The sequence below is a fragment of the Oncorhynchus nerka genome, unplaced genomic scaffold (genome assembly GCF_034236695.1).
Source record: "Oncorhynchus nerka isolate Pitt River unplaced genomic scaffold, Oner_Uvic_2.0 unplaced_scaffold_2755, whole genome shotgun sequence".
In the NCBI taxonomy this organism is placed as follows: domain Eukaryota; kingdom Metazoa; phylum Chordata; class Actinopteri; order Salmoniformes; family Salmonidae; genus Oncorhynchus; species Oncorhynchus nerka.
In genome coordinates this window covers 1-15541 of record NW_027038544.1, presented here as the reverse complement: position 1 = coordinate 15541, position 15541 = coordinate 1, and positions in this window count along the sequence as shown.

Genomic DNA, 15541 nt, shown 5'->3' with positions numbered 1-15541 from the left:
GACGCTCAGGAGGGTTAGGGTTATGACTGACGCTCAGGAGGGTTAGGGTTATGACTGACGCTCAGGAGGGTTAGGGTTATGACTGACGTTCAGGAGGGTTAGGGTTATGACTGACGCTCAGGAGGGTTAGGGTTATGACTGACGCTCAGTAGGGTTAGGGTTATGACTGACGTTCAGGAGGGTTAGGGTTATGACTGACGCTCAGGAGGGTTAGGGTTATGACTGACGTTCAGGAGGGTTAGGGTTATGACTGACGCTCAGGAGGGTTAGGGTTATGACTGACGTTCAGGAGGGTTAGGGTTATGACTGACGTTCAGGAGGGTTAGGGTTATGACTGACGTTCAGGAGGGTTGGGGTTATGACTGACGCTCAGGAGGGTTAGGGTTATGACTGACGCTCAGGAGGGTTAGGGTTATGACTGACGCTCAGGAGGGTTAGGGTTATGACTGACGCCCAGGAGGGTTAGGGTTATGACTGACGCTCAGGAGGGTTAGGGTTATGACTGACGCTCAGGAGGGTTAGGTTTATGACTGACGCTCAGGAGGGTTAGGTTTATGACTGACGCTCAGGAGGGTTAGGGTTATGACTGACGTTCAGGAGGGTTAGGGTTATGACTGACGTTCAGGAGGGTTAGGGTTATGACTGACGCTCAGGAGGGTTAGGGTTATGACTGACGCTCAGGAGGGTTAGGTTTATGACTGACGCTCAGGAGGGTTAGGGTTATGACTGACGCTCAGGAGGGTTAGGCTATGACTGACGTCAGGAGGGTTAGGGTTATGACTGACGCTCAGGAGGGTTAGGGTTATGACTGACGTTCAGGAGGGTTAGGTTTATGACTGACGTTCAGGAGGGTTAGGTTATGACTGACGCTCAGTAGGGTTAGGGTTATGACTGACGCTCAGGAGGGTTAGGGTTATGACTGACGCTCAGGAGGGTTAGGGTTATGACTGACGCTCAGGAGGGTTAGGGTTTATGACTGACGCCAGGAGGGTTAGGTTTATGACTGACGCTCAGGAGGGTTAGGGTTATGACTGACGCTCAGGAGGGTTAGGGTTATGACTGACGTTCAGGAGGGTTAGGGTTATGACTGACGCTCAGGAGGGTTAGGGTTATGACTGACGCTCAGGAGGGTTAGGGTTATGACTGACGCTCAGGAGGGTTAGGGTTATGACTGACGCTCAGGAGGGTTAGGGTTATGACTGACGCTCAGGAGGGTTAGGGTTATGACTGACGCTCAGGAGGGTTAGGTTATGACTGACGCTCAGGAGGGTTAGGGTTATGACTGACGCTCAGGAGGGTTAGGGTTATGACTGACGCCAGGAGGGTTAGGGTTATGACTGACGCTCAGGAGGGTTAGGGGTTATGACTGACGCTCAGGAGGGTTAGGGTTATGACTGACGCTCAGGAGGGTTAGGGTTATGACTGACGCTCAGGAGGGTTAGGTTTATGACTGACGCTCAGGAGGGTTAGGGTTATGACTGACGCTCAGGAGGGTTAGGGTTATGACTGACGTTCAGGAGGGTTAGGGTTATGACTGACGCTCAGGAGGGTTAGGGTTATGACTGACGCTCAGGAGGGTTAGGGGTATGACTGACGCCCAGGAGGGTTAGGGTTATGACTGACGCTCAGTAGGGTTAGGGTTATGACTGACGCTCAGTAGGGTTAGGGTTATGACTGACGCTCAGGAGGGTTAGGGTTATGACTGACGCCCAGGAGGGTTAGGCGATGACTGACGCTCAGGAGGGTTAGGGTTATGACTGACGCTCAGGAGGGTTAGGGTTATGACTGACGCTCAGGAGGGTTAGGGTTATGACTGACGCTCAGTAGGGTTAGGGTTATGACTGACCAGTAGGGTTAGGGTTATGACTGACCAGTAGGGTTAGGGTTATGACTGACGCTCAGGAGGGTTATGGTTATGACTGACGCTCAGGAGGGTTAGGGTTATGACTGACGCTCAGTAGGGTTAGGGTTATGACTGACGCTCAGTAGGGTTAGGTTATGACTGACGCTCAGGAGGGTTAGGGTTATGACTGACGCTCAGGAGGGTTAGGGTTATGACTGACGCTCAGGAGGGTTAGGGTTATGACTGACGCTCAGGAGGGTTAGGGTTATGACTGACGCTCAGGAGGGTTAGGTTTATGACTGACGCTCAGGAGGGTTAGGGGTTATGACTGACGCTCAGTAGGGTTAGGGGTTATGACTGACGCTCAGGAGGGTTAGGGTTATGACTGACGCTCAGGAGGGTTAGGGTTATGACTGACGCTCAGTAGGGTTAGGGTTATGACTGACGCTCAGGAGGGTTAGGGTTATGACTGACGCTCAGGAGGGTTAGGGTTATGACTGACGCTCAGGAGGGTTAGGTTTATGACTGACGCTCAGGAGGGTTAGGGTTATGACTGACGCTTCAGGAGGGTTAGGGTTATGACTGACGCTCAGGAGGGTTAGGGTTATGACTGACGCTTCAGGAGGGTTAGGGTTATGACTGACGCTCAGGAGGGTTAGGGTTATGACTGACGCTCAGGAGGGTTAGGTTTATGACTGACGCTCAGGAGGGTTAGGGTTATGACTGACGCTCAGTAGGGTTAGGGTTATGACTGACGCTCAGGAGGGTTAGGGTTATGACTGACGCTCAGGAGGGTTAGGGTTATGACTGACGCTCAGGAGGGTTAGGGTTATGACTGACGCTCAGGAGGGTTAGGTTTATGACTGACGCTCAGGAGGGTTAGGGTTATGACTGACGCTCAGGAGGGTTAGGGTTATGACTGACGCCCAGGAGGGTTAGGGTTATGACTGACGCTCAGGAGGGTTAGGGGTTATGACTGACGCTCAGGAGGGTTAGGGTTATGACTGACGCTCAGGAGGGTTAGGGTTATGACTGACGCTCAGGAGGGTTAGGGTTATGACTGACGCTCAGGAGGGTTAGTGTTATGACTGACGCTCAGGAGGGTTAGGCTTATGACTGACGCTCAGGAGGGTTAGGGTTATGACTGACGCTCAGGAGGGTTAGGGTTATGACTGACGCTCAGGAGGGTTAGGTTATGACTGACGCTCAGGAGGGTTAGGGTTATGACTGACGCTCAGGAGGGTTAGGGTTATGACTGACGCTCAGGAGGGTTAGGCTTTATGACTGACGCTCAGGAGGGTTAGGGTTATGACTGACGCTCAGGAGGGTTAGGGTTATGACTGACGCTTCAGGAGGGTTAGGGTTATGACTGACGCTCAGGAGGGTTAGGGTTATGACTGACGCTCAGGAGGGTTAGGGTTATGACTGACGCTCAGGAGGGTTAGGGTTATGACTGACGCTTCAGGAGGGTTAGGGTTATGACTGACGCTCAGTAGGGTTAGGTTATGACTGACGCTCAGTAGGGTTAGGGTTATGACTGACGCTCAGTAGGGTTAGGGTTATGACTGACGCTCAGGAGGGTTAGGGTTATGACTGACGCTCAGGAGGGTTAGGTTATGACTGACGCTCAGGAGGGTTAGGGTTATGACTGACGCTCAGGAGGGTTAGGGTTATGACTGACGCTCAGGAGGGTTAGGGTTATGACTGACGCTCTAGTAGGGTTAGGTTATGACTGACCAGTAGGGTTAGGGTTATGACTGACCAGTAGGGTTAGGTTATGACTGACGCTCAGAGGGTTAGGGTTATGACTGACGCTCAGGAGGGTTAGGGTTATGACTGACGCTCAGTAGGGTTAGGGTTATGACTGACGCTCAGTAGGGTTAGGGTTATGACTGACGCTCAGGAGGGTTAGGGTTATGACTGACGCTCAGGAGGGTTAGGGTTATGACTGACGCTCAGGAGGGTTAGGGTTATGACTGACGCTCAGGAGGGTTAGGGTTATGACTGACGCTCAGGAGGGTTAGGGTTATGACTGACGTTCAGTAGGGTTAGGGTTATGACTGACGCTCAGGAGGGTTAGGTTATGACTGACGCTCAGGAGGGTTAGGGTTATGACTGACGCTCAGGAGGGTTAGGGTTATGACTGACGTTCAGGAGGGTTAGGGTTATGACTGACGCTCAGGAGGGTTAGGGTTATGACTGACGCTCAGGAGGGTTAGGGTTATGACTGACGCTCAGGAGGGTTAGGGTTATGACTGACGCTCAGGAGGGTTAGGGTTAAGACTGACGCTCAGTAGGGTTAGGGTTATGACTGACGCTCAGGAGGGTTAGGGTTATGACTGACGCTCAGTAGGGTTAGGGTTATGACTGACGCTCAGGAGGGTTAGGGTTATGACTGACGCTCAGGAGGGTTAGGGTTATGACTGACTTTCAGGAGGGTTAGGGTTATGACTGACGCTCAGGAGGGTTAGGGTTATGACTGACGCTCAGTAGGGTTAGGTTATGACTGACGCTCAGTAGGGTTAGGTTATGACTGACTTTCAGGAGGGTTAGGGTTATGACTGACGCTCAGTAGGGTTAGGGTTATGACTGACGCTCAGGAGGGTTAGGGTTATGACTGACGCTCAGGAGGGTTAGGGTTATGACTGACGCTCAGGAGGGTTAGGTTATGACTGACGCTCAGTAGGGTTAGGTTATGACTGACGCTCAGGAGGGTTAGGGTTATGACTGACGCTCAGGAGGGTTAGGGTTATGACTGACGCTCAGGAGGGTTAGGGTTATGACTGACGCCAGTAGGGTTAGGGTTATGACTGACGCTCAGGATGCATTTCAGTTAACATGTCCTCTGGTTGTCCTGGCCATGGCTGACGCTCAGGATGCATTTCAGTTAACATGTCCTCTGGTTGTCCTGGCCATGGCTGACGCTCAGGATGCATTTCAGTTAACATGTCCTCTGGTTGTCCTGACCATGGCTGACGCTCAGGATGCATTTCAGTTAACATGTCCTCTGGTTGTCCTGGCCATGGCTGACGCTCAGGATGCATTTCAGTTAACATGTCCTCTGGTTGTCCTGACCATGGCTGACGCTCAGGAGGGTTAGGGTTATGACTGACGCTCAGGAGGGTTAGGGTTATGACTGACGCTCAGGAGGGTTAGGGTTATGACTGACGCTCAGTAGGGTTAGGGTTATGACTGACGCTCAGTAGGGTTAGGGTTATGACTGACGCTCAGGAGGGTTAGGGTTATGACTGACGCTCAGGAGGGTTAGGGTTATGACTGACGCTCAGGAGGGTTAGGTTATGACTGACGTTCAGGAGGGTTAGGGTTATGACTGACGTTCAGTAGGGTTAGGGTTATGACTGACCAGTAGGGTTAGGGTTATGACTGACCAGTAGGGTTAGGGTTATGACTTACGTTCAGGAGGGTTAGGGTTATGACTGACGTTCAGGAGGGTTAGGGTTATGACTGACGTTCAGTAGGGTTAGGGTTATGACTGACGTTCAGGATGCATTTCAGTTAACATGTCCTCTGGTTGTCCTGGCCATGGCTGACGTTCAGGATGCATTTCAGTTAACATGTCCTCTGGTTGTCCTGGCCATGGCTGACGTTCAGGATGCATTTCAGTTAACATGTCCTCTGGTTGTCCTGACCATGGCTGACGTTCAGGATGCATTTCAGTTAACATGTCCTCTGGTTGTCCTGGCCATGGCTGACGTTCAGGATGCATTTCAGTTAACATGTCCTCTGGTTGTCCTGACCATGGCTGACGTTCAGGAGGGTTAGGGTTATGACTGACGTTCAGGAGGGTTAGGGTTATGACTGACGTTCAGGAGGGTTAGGGTTATGACTGACGTTCAGTAGGGTTAGGGTTATGACTGACGTTCAGTAGGGTTAGGGTTATGACTGACGCTCAGGAGGGTTAGGGTTATGACTGACGCTCAGGAGGGTTAGGGTTATGACTGACGCTCAGGAGGGTTAGGGTTATGACTGACGCTCAGGAGGGTTAGGGTTATGACTGACGCTCAGTAGGGTTAGGGTTATGACTGACCAGTAGGGTTAGGGTTATGACTGACCAGTAGGGTTAGGGTTATGACTTACGCTCAGGAGGGTTAGGGTTATGACTGACGCTCAGGAGGGTTAGGGTTATGACTGACGCTCAGTAGGGTTAGGGTTATGACTGACGCTCAGTAGGGTTAGGGTTATGACTGACGCTCAGGAGGGTTAGGGTTATGACTGACGTTCAGGAGGGTTAGGTTATGACTGACGCTCAGGAGGGTTAGGGTTATGACTGACGCTCAGGAGGGTTAGGGTTATGACTGACGCTCAGGAGGGTTAGGGTTATGACTGACGCTCAGGAGGGTTAGGGTTATGACTGACGCTCAGGAGGGTTAGGGTTATGACTGACGCTCAGGAGGGTTAGGGTTATGACTGACGCTCAGGAGGGTTAGGGTTATGACTGACGCTCAGGAGGGTTAGGGTTATGACTGACGCTCAGGAGGGTTAGGAGGTTATGACTGACGCTCAGTAGGGTTAGGGTTATGACTGACGCTCAGGAGGGTTAGGGTTATGACTGACGCTCAGGAGGGTTAGGGTTATGACTGACGCTCAGGAGGGTTAGGGTTATGACTGACGCTCAGGAGGGTTAGGGTTATGACTGACGCTCAGGAGGGTTAGGGTTATGACTGACGCTCAGGAGGGTTAGGGTTATGACTGACGCTCAGGAGGGTTAGGGTTATGACTGACGCTCAGGAGGGTTAGGGGCGTTATGACTGACGCTCAGTAGGGTTAGGTTATGACTGACGCTCAGGAGGGTTAGGGTTATGACTGACGCTCAGTAGGGTTAGGGTTATGACTGACGCTCAGTAGGGTTAGGTTATGACTGACGCTCAGGAGGGTTAGGGTTATGACTGACGCTCAGGAGGGTTAGGGTTATGACTGACGCTCAGGAGGGTTAGGGTTATGACTGACGCTCAGGAGGGTTAGGGTTATGACTGACGCTCAGTAGGGTTAGGGTTATGACTGACGCTCAGGAGGGTTAGGGTTATGACTGACGCTCAGTAGGGTTAGGTTATGACTGACGCTCAGGAGGGTTAGGGTTATGACTGACGCTCAGGAGGGTTAGGGTTATGACTGACGCTCAGGAGGGTTAGGGTTATGACTGACGCTCAGTAGGGTTAGGGTTATGACTGACGCTCAGGAGGGTTAGGGTTATGACTGACGCTCAGGAGGGTTAGGGTTATGACTGACGCTCAGGAGGGTTAGGGTTATGACTGACGCTCAGTAGGGTTAGGGTTATGACTGACGCTCAGGATGCATTTCAGTTAACATGTCCTCTGGTTGTCCTGGCCATGGCTGACGCTCAGGATGCATTTCAGTTAACATGTCCTCTGGTTGTCCTGGCCATGGCTGACGCTCAGGATGCATTTCAGTTAACATGTCCTCTGGTTGTCCTGACCATGACTGACGCTCAGGATGCATTTCAGTTAACATGTCCTCTGGTTGTCCTGGCCATGGCTGACGCTCAGGATGCATTTCAGTTAACATGTCCTCTGGTTGTCCTGACCATGGCTGACGTTCAGGAGGGTTAGGTTATGACTGACGCTCAGGAGGGTTAGGGTTATGACTGACGCTCAGGAGGGTTAGGGTTATGACTGACGCCAGTAGGGTTAGGGTATGACTGACGCTCAGGAGGGTTAGGGTGTGACTGACGCTCAGTAGGGTTAGGGTTATGACTGACGCTCAGGAGGGTTAGGGTTATGACTGACGCTCAGGAGGGTTAGGGTTATGACTGACGCTCAGGAGGGTTAGGTTATGACTGACGCTCAGGAGGGTTAGGGTTATGACTGACGCTCAGTAGGGTTAGGGTTATGACTGACGCTCAGTAGGGTTAGGGTTATGACTGACGTTCAGTAGGGTTAGGGTTATGACTGACGCTCAGGAGGGTTAGGTTATGACTGACGTTCAGTAGGGTTAGGGTTATGACTGACGCTCAGGAGGGTTAGGGTTATGACTGACGCTCAGGAGGGTTAGGGTTATGACTGACGCCAGGAGGGTTAGGGTTATGACTGACGCTCAGTAGGGTTAGGGTTATGACTGACGCTCAGGAGGGTTAGGGTTATGACTGACGCTCAGGAGGGTTAGGGTTATGACTGACGCTCAGGAGGGTTAGGTTATGACTGACGCTCAGTAGGGTTAGGGTTATGACTGACGCTCAGGATGCATTTCAGTTAACATGTCCTCTGGTTGTCCTGGCCATGGCTGACGTTCAGGATGCATTTCAGTTAACATGTCCTCTGGTTGTCCTGACCATGACTGACGTTCAGGATGCATTTCAGTTAACATGTCCTCTGGTTGTCCTGGCCATGGCTGACGTTCAGGATGCATTTCAGTTAACATGTCCTCTGGTTGTCCTGACCATGGCTGACGTTCAGGATGCATTTCAGTTAACATGGCCACATTTATCAAATCTCTTATTCTCTACTTTGCCCTCTGTCACTACCCCCCTTTGTCACTGTCCCCCCCCCTCTGTCACTGCCCCCCCAATCCCTATCTTCAAAGCCTGTTGGACAATTCAAACGCAGAAACATGGACAAACGAACAATAATGTACAAAAAAAGAGAATTTGAAGTATAGTATTAGATTAATTTTGTATTGTATTTATTGTGTATAATGACACTTTTAAAAAAATAAATAGAACTGTAAATTAAATATTTTATGAAAGTTGGTGCTTATAATCCTTTTAGGTGGGTCTAATCCTTGCTGCTGATTGGTTCAAACAGTGTTTCAGCCGGTATCTATATGGCTATGACATTGAAATGTCTGTTTACTGTTCCATCTCCCTGCACATCGTGTGCAGTCTATGGCATCATTTCCGATGCATAAACAATCTCAACAGCACAGAGGATCATGTTGAGGAGATGACTGAGCTCAGAGAGAGATGTGTGCCCAGAAAGTGGAATTGAGAGCAAGAAATGAAGTGTGGAACCTGCATCTCTCTGCTCATGATGTATGATCTCTGTCTGCTCACAAATCTACAATGACATTAAAGAAGGTACAGTATTTAGAAACTCTGTGACATTGGCAGCCTTATTGACCAATCATAGCGCTGCTTTTTGTTACAATGCCATTGATTTGCTAGTAGCTAAATGGAAGGTGGGACTCGTACATCATGATGTTTACGTCCCCAGGTAGCTAACCAGAAGAAGTGGTGAATTTTGTTTTGGGGGATAATTTACTTCTCCATACAGTAGGTGGCGGCAGTAACCACCTTATGGGTGTAGGGTTAGGGCCAATAAACCTTAAAGAAGGTAGGTAACCAACAGATGGAACAGTGAGACATATTTCATCAGATATACAGTATAAATGTGAAGCATCGGGTTGGAGTTTCCTCTCACGTGAGAGGAAGCCCAGTGGGTTGGAGTTTCCACTCACGTGAGAGGAAGCCCAGTGGCTGACAGTGGGAGAAGATTGGACCACATGGATTTTGGCCAATATTCTGCTAGTTCATCAGCGATTTAAAAATAAAATAAAATCACAATAGTTTTCGGTTCCCAAAACTACAATGTGTTACGAACAGAATTGACTAACTCTGCCCAATGGAAATATGCAAATGATGCTAGAACGCGCCAATAGGATTCCACGTGCATGTTCTGCCCACTATGGCTCATTTATTCCCATGTGAAACAACAGGCTGTGGTCTAACCTGGTATATTTATGGTAAGTATTAGGTTTACCAATAAATGGCAGTATTGACTCAATATGTGTATTGGCTTTCCGCTACCCGTAGCCATTTAAATGCTCGGAAAAGCCTCAGGTAGCTTTCGCCAGGTGCGTTCTGGTAATGTTATTCTAAGTTACAATGAAATACTAAAATATACTTACATGTTTGGTGTCATCAATCTAAGATGCCATCTATAGTCTCCTCAGGAAGCATTTCAGCTGCAGTCAATACTTTTATTTTAATTTATTTAACCTTTAACTAGGCAAGTCAGTTAAGAACAAATTCTTATTTACAATGACGGCCTATCAAAAGGCCTCATGTGGGACGGGGCTGGGATAAAAAATAAATGCAATATAAATATAGGACAAAATACACATCACAATGAGAGAGACAACACTACATAGAGACCTAAGACAACATAGCAAGGCAGCAACGCATGACAAAAACAGCATGGTACAGTAGCAACACAACATGGCAGCAACACACACATAACACCAATGGTTTCAGAACAAAACATGGTACAAGCATTTTTGGGCACAGTCAACGGCACAAGGTCAAGAAGGTAGAGACAACAATACATCACACAAAGCAGCCAAACTGTCAGTAAGAGTGTCCATGATTGAGTTTGTGTTATATACCCTTTGTTGGCAATGACAGAGGTCAAACATTTTCTGTAAGTCTTCACAAGGTTTTCACACACTTTTGCTGGTATTTTGTCCCATTCCTCCATGCAGATCTCCTCTAGAGCAGTGATGTTTTGGGGCTGTTGCTGGGCAACACGGACTTTCAACTCCCTCCAAAGATTTTCTATGGGGTTGAGTTGCCCGGGCGTGTGTTTGGGATCATTGTCATGCTGAAAGACCCCAGCCATGTTTCATCTTCAATGCCCACATTTTGACCCCCACGGGGTGAGATCTTGCGTGGAGCCCCAGATCGAGGGAGATTATCAGTGGTCTTGTATGTCTTCCATTTCCTAATAATTGCTCCCACAGTTGATTTCTTCAAACCAAGCTGCTTACCTATTGCAGATTCAGTCTTCCCAACCTGGTGCCGGTCTACAATTTTGTTTCTGGTGTCCTTTGACAGTTCTTTGGTCTTGGCCATAGTGGAGTTTGTAGTGTGACTGTTTGAGGTTGTGAACAGATGTCTTTTATACTGATAACAAGTTCAAACAGGTGCCATTAATACAGGTAATCTAATGGAGGACAGAGGAGCCTCTTAAAGAAGAAGTTACAGGTCTGTGAGAGCCAGAAATCTTGCTTGTTTGTAGGTGACCAAATACTTATTTTCCACTAAATAAATTCATAAAAATCCAACAATGTGATTTTCTTTCTTTTTAAATAGATTTTTTAATAACTTTTATTTAACTAGGCAAGCTAGTTAAGAACAAATTCTTATTTTCAATGACGGCCTAGGAACAGTGGGTTAACTGCCTGTTCAGGGGCAGAACGACAGATTTTGTACCGTGTCAGCTCCGGGATTTGAACACTCTAACCACTAGGCTACCCTTGTCTGTCATAGTTGAAGTGTACCTATGATGAAAATTACAGGCCTCTCATCTTTTAAGTGGGAGAACTTGCACAATTGGTGGCTGACTAAATACTTTTTGCCCCACTGTACCTGCTGGAGCGCGTGCTGAGTGGGTGCTGCTATGGTGACCAGTGAATTGAGATAAGGCGGGACTGTACCTAGCAGAGACTCTTCAATGAACTGGAGCCAGTGGGTTTGGCGACGAGAGTGAGCGAGGGCCCGCCAACGGAGCGTACAGGTCGCAGTGCTGGGTAGTATATGGGGCTTTGATAACAAAACAGATGGCACTGTGATAGACTGTATCCAATTTGTTGAGTAGAGTGTTGGAGGCTATTTTATAAATGACATCGCCGAAGTCGAGGATCGGTAGGATAAAGAAAAGCACATGGTAAAGAACATCTAGCCGCTCACCCTACCTGCCGATCAATAAATTATGTCTCCAAATCTAGAATGGGTAGGATGGTCATCTGAATCAGGGTTACTAATAGAGAAATACTCATATATCCCACACCAACATTTCTACACGACTCTACCCAAAGAACAGGGGGACCCATAGAAATACTGGCTAAGACTGAACCGTGCAGCAGACACTGCTACAGAAGGCCTGAAGGAACAGGGGAAAGAAACACGAGGATCTTAGACAGACATCACACGCATGTTCATCAGGAACTGCCCAAAGCAAAGAACTAGCCTTCACGTTCAAAACAATTGACATGTGGTCTGCACATGAAGTACAAGATGTCTTAAATGACTACCATGCAGAGATGAGCTTCAAATCCATTGCAGAAGTACAGAGAAACAAGTGAGAGAAGCACAGTGAACACAGTCAAGTTTAGTTCCACTTCAATCCCATCTGCAGATATACAGGAGCCACAGCAACCTAAGAGCTCAGATCACTTCCTGCTCTAGAGAGAGTAATTGATATGCTAGAGAAGGTCTTACTGTGGCCCTAGCCCAGCTCAGAACTCAGGGAAACGGACTGCTACTAATCTACCTAAGAATAAAGTCCTGAATGCCACACCATGTTCTGTGTGCAAAGATTACACTCACTCTGCTCTCACTCATTGCTGTGAGAATAGACTGTGTTCCAGTGTCATTCAGGTCACCATTCCAGAGGCAACTATCTGGAGACTAAAATAACTTCAACTCGGATGGAATCTACCCGGTCTGTGAATAGGGAGGACAGTGCAGGTCATGAGAGTAAACCTCCAAACAACACCACTGATGATATGGAAGATTGTGAGTTCCTATACTTTACAGTAATAGTATCACTGACAACAAAACTGTCATTTTTCAAATGGCACAGAGAATTCCAAGAACTGACAGTTACATACATCAAATCAAATCAAATTTATTTATATAGCCCTTCACATACATCAGCTGATATCTCAAAGTGCTGTACAGAAACCCAGCCTAAAACCCCAAACAGCAAGCAATGCAGGTGTAGAAGCACGGTGGCTAGGAAAACTCCCTAGAAAGGCCAAAACCTAGGAAGAAACCTAGAGAGGAACCAGGCTATGTGGGTGGCCAGTCCTCTTCTGGCTGTGGCGGGTGGAGATTATAACAGAACATGGCCAAGATGTTCATAAATGACCAGCATGGTCGAATAATAATAAGGCAGAACAGTTGAAACTGGAGCAGCAGCACGGCCAGGTGGACTGGGGACAGCAAGGAGTCATCATGTCAGGTAGTCCTGGGGCATGCCTCAGGTCCTCCGAGAGAGAGAAAGAAAGAGAGGAGAGAATTAGAGAACGCACACTTAGATTCACACAGGACACCGAATAGGACAGGAGAAGTACTCTAGATATAACAAACTGACCCTAGCCCCCGACACATAAACTACTGCAGCATAAATACTGGAGGCTGAGACAGGAGGGGTCAGGAGATACTGTGGCCCCATCCGAGACACCGGACAGGGCCAAACAGGAAGGATATAACCCCCACCCACTTTGCCAAAGCACAGCCCCCACACCACTAGTGGGATATCTTCAACCACCAACCTACCATCCTGAGAAAAGGCTTGAGATAGCCCACAAAGATCTCCCGCCATGGCATAACCCAAGGGGCGCCAACCCAGACAGGATGACCACATCAGTGAATCAACCAACTCAGGTGACGCACCCTTCCAGGGCCGGCATGAGAGAGCCCCAGTAAGCCAGTGACTCAGCCCTTGTAATAGGGTTAGAGGCAGAGAATCCCAGTGGAAAGAGGGGAACCGGCCAGGCAGAGACAGCAAGGGCGGTTCGTTTGCTCCAGAGCCTTTCCGTTCACCTTCCCACTCCTGGGCCAGACTACACTCAATCATATGACCCACTGAAGAGATGAGTCTTCAGTAAAGACTTAAAGGTTGAGACCCGAGGTTGCGTCTCTGACATGGGTAGGGCAGACCGTTCCATAAAATAGGAGAAAGCCCTGCCTCCCAGCTGTTTGCTTAGAAATTCTAGGGACAATTAGGAGGCCTAAGCGTCTTGTGACCGTAGCATTACGTGTGGTATGTACGGCAGGACCAAAACAGAGATAGGTCTCTATTAAATTATTATATTATATATATTCTATTATATTATGACAGACCAGACTACATATCTACATATCTACTCAGCTAGATCTACTGTCCCTCTTAAAACATGACAGACCAGCTAGATCTGCTGTACCTATCATATTATGACAGACCAGCTAGATCTACTGTCTCTATTATAATATGACAGACCAGATAGATCTACTGTCTATTATATTATGACAGACCAGCGGGATCTACTGTCTCTATTATAATATGACAGACCAGCTAGATCTACTGTCTCTATTATATTATGACAGACCAGCTAGATCTACTGTCTCTATTATATTATGACAGACCAGTTAGATCTACTGTCTCTGTTATATTATGACAGACCAGCTAGATTTACTGTCTGTATTATAATATGACAGACCAGATAGATCAACTGTCTCTATTAAATTATGACAGACCAGCTAGATCTACTGTCCCTATTAAAATACGACAGACAAGCTAGATCTACTGTTTATATTATATTATGACAGACCAGCAAGATCTACTGTATCTATCATATTATGACAGACCAGCTAGATCTACTGTCTCTATTATATTATGACAGACCAGCGAGATCTACTGTCTCTCATTATAATATGACAGACCAGATAGATCAACTGTCTCTATTATATTATGACAGACCAGCTAGATCTACTGTCCCTATTAAAATATGACAGACCAGCTAGATCTACTGTCTATATTATATTATGACAGACCAGCGGGATCTAATGTCTCTATTATAATATGACAGACCAGCTGGATCTACTGGCTCTATTATATTATGACAGACCAGCTAGATCTACTGTCTCTATTATATTATGACAGACCAGTTAGATCTACTGTCTCTATCATATTATGACAGACCAGCTAGATCTACTGTCTCTATTATATTATGACAGACCAGCTAGATCTACTGTCTGTATTATAATATGACAGACCAGATAGATCAACTGTCTCTATTAAATTATGACAGACCAGATAGATCAACTGGGTCTCTATTATATTATGACAGACCAGCTAGATCTACTGTCTCTATTATATTATGACAGACCAGCGAGATCTACTGTCTCTATTATAATATGACAGACCAGATAGATCAACTGTCTCTATTATATTATGACAGACCAGCTAGATCTACTGTCCCTATTAAAATATGACAGACCAGCTAGATCTACTGTCTATATTATATTATGACAGACCAGCTAGATCTACTGTATCTATCATATTATGACAGACCAGCTAGATCTACTGTCTCTATTATATTATGACAGACCAGCGGGATCTACTGTCTCTATTATAATATGACAGACCAGCTAGATTTACTGTCTGTATTATAATATGACAGACCAGATAGATCAACTGTCTCTATTAAATTATGACAGACCAGCAAGATCTACAGTCCTATTAAACACGACAGACCAGCTTCAGATCTACTGTCTCTGTTATATTATGACAGACCAGCTAGATCTACTGTCTCTATTATATTATGACAGACCAGCAAGATCTACTGTCCCTATTAAAATATGACAGACCAGCTAGATCTACTGTCTATATTATAATATGACAGACCAGATAGATCAACTGTCTCTATTATATTATGACAGACCAGCTAGATCTACTGTCTCTATTATATTATGACAGACCAGCAAGATCTACTGTCCCTATTAAAATATGACAGACCAGCTAGATCTACTGTCATATATTATAATATGACAGACCAGATAGATCAACTGTCTCTATTATATTATGACAGACCAGCTAGATCTACTGTCTCTATTATAATATGACAGACCAGCTGATCTACTGTCCCTATTAAATATGACAGACCAGCTAGATCTACTCTCTGTATTATATTATGATAGACCAGCTAGATCTACTATCCTATTAAAATATGACAGACCAG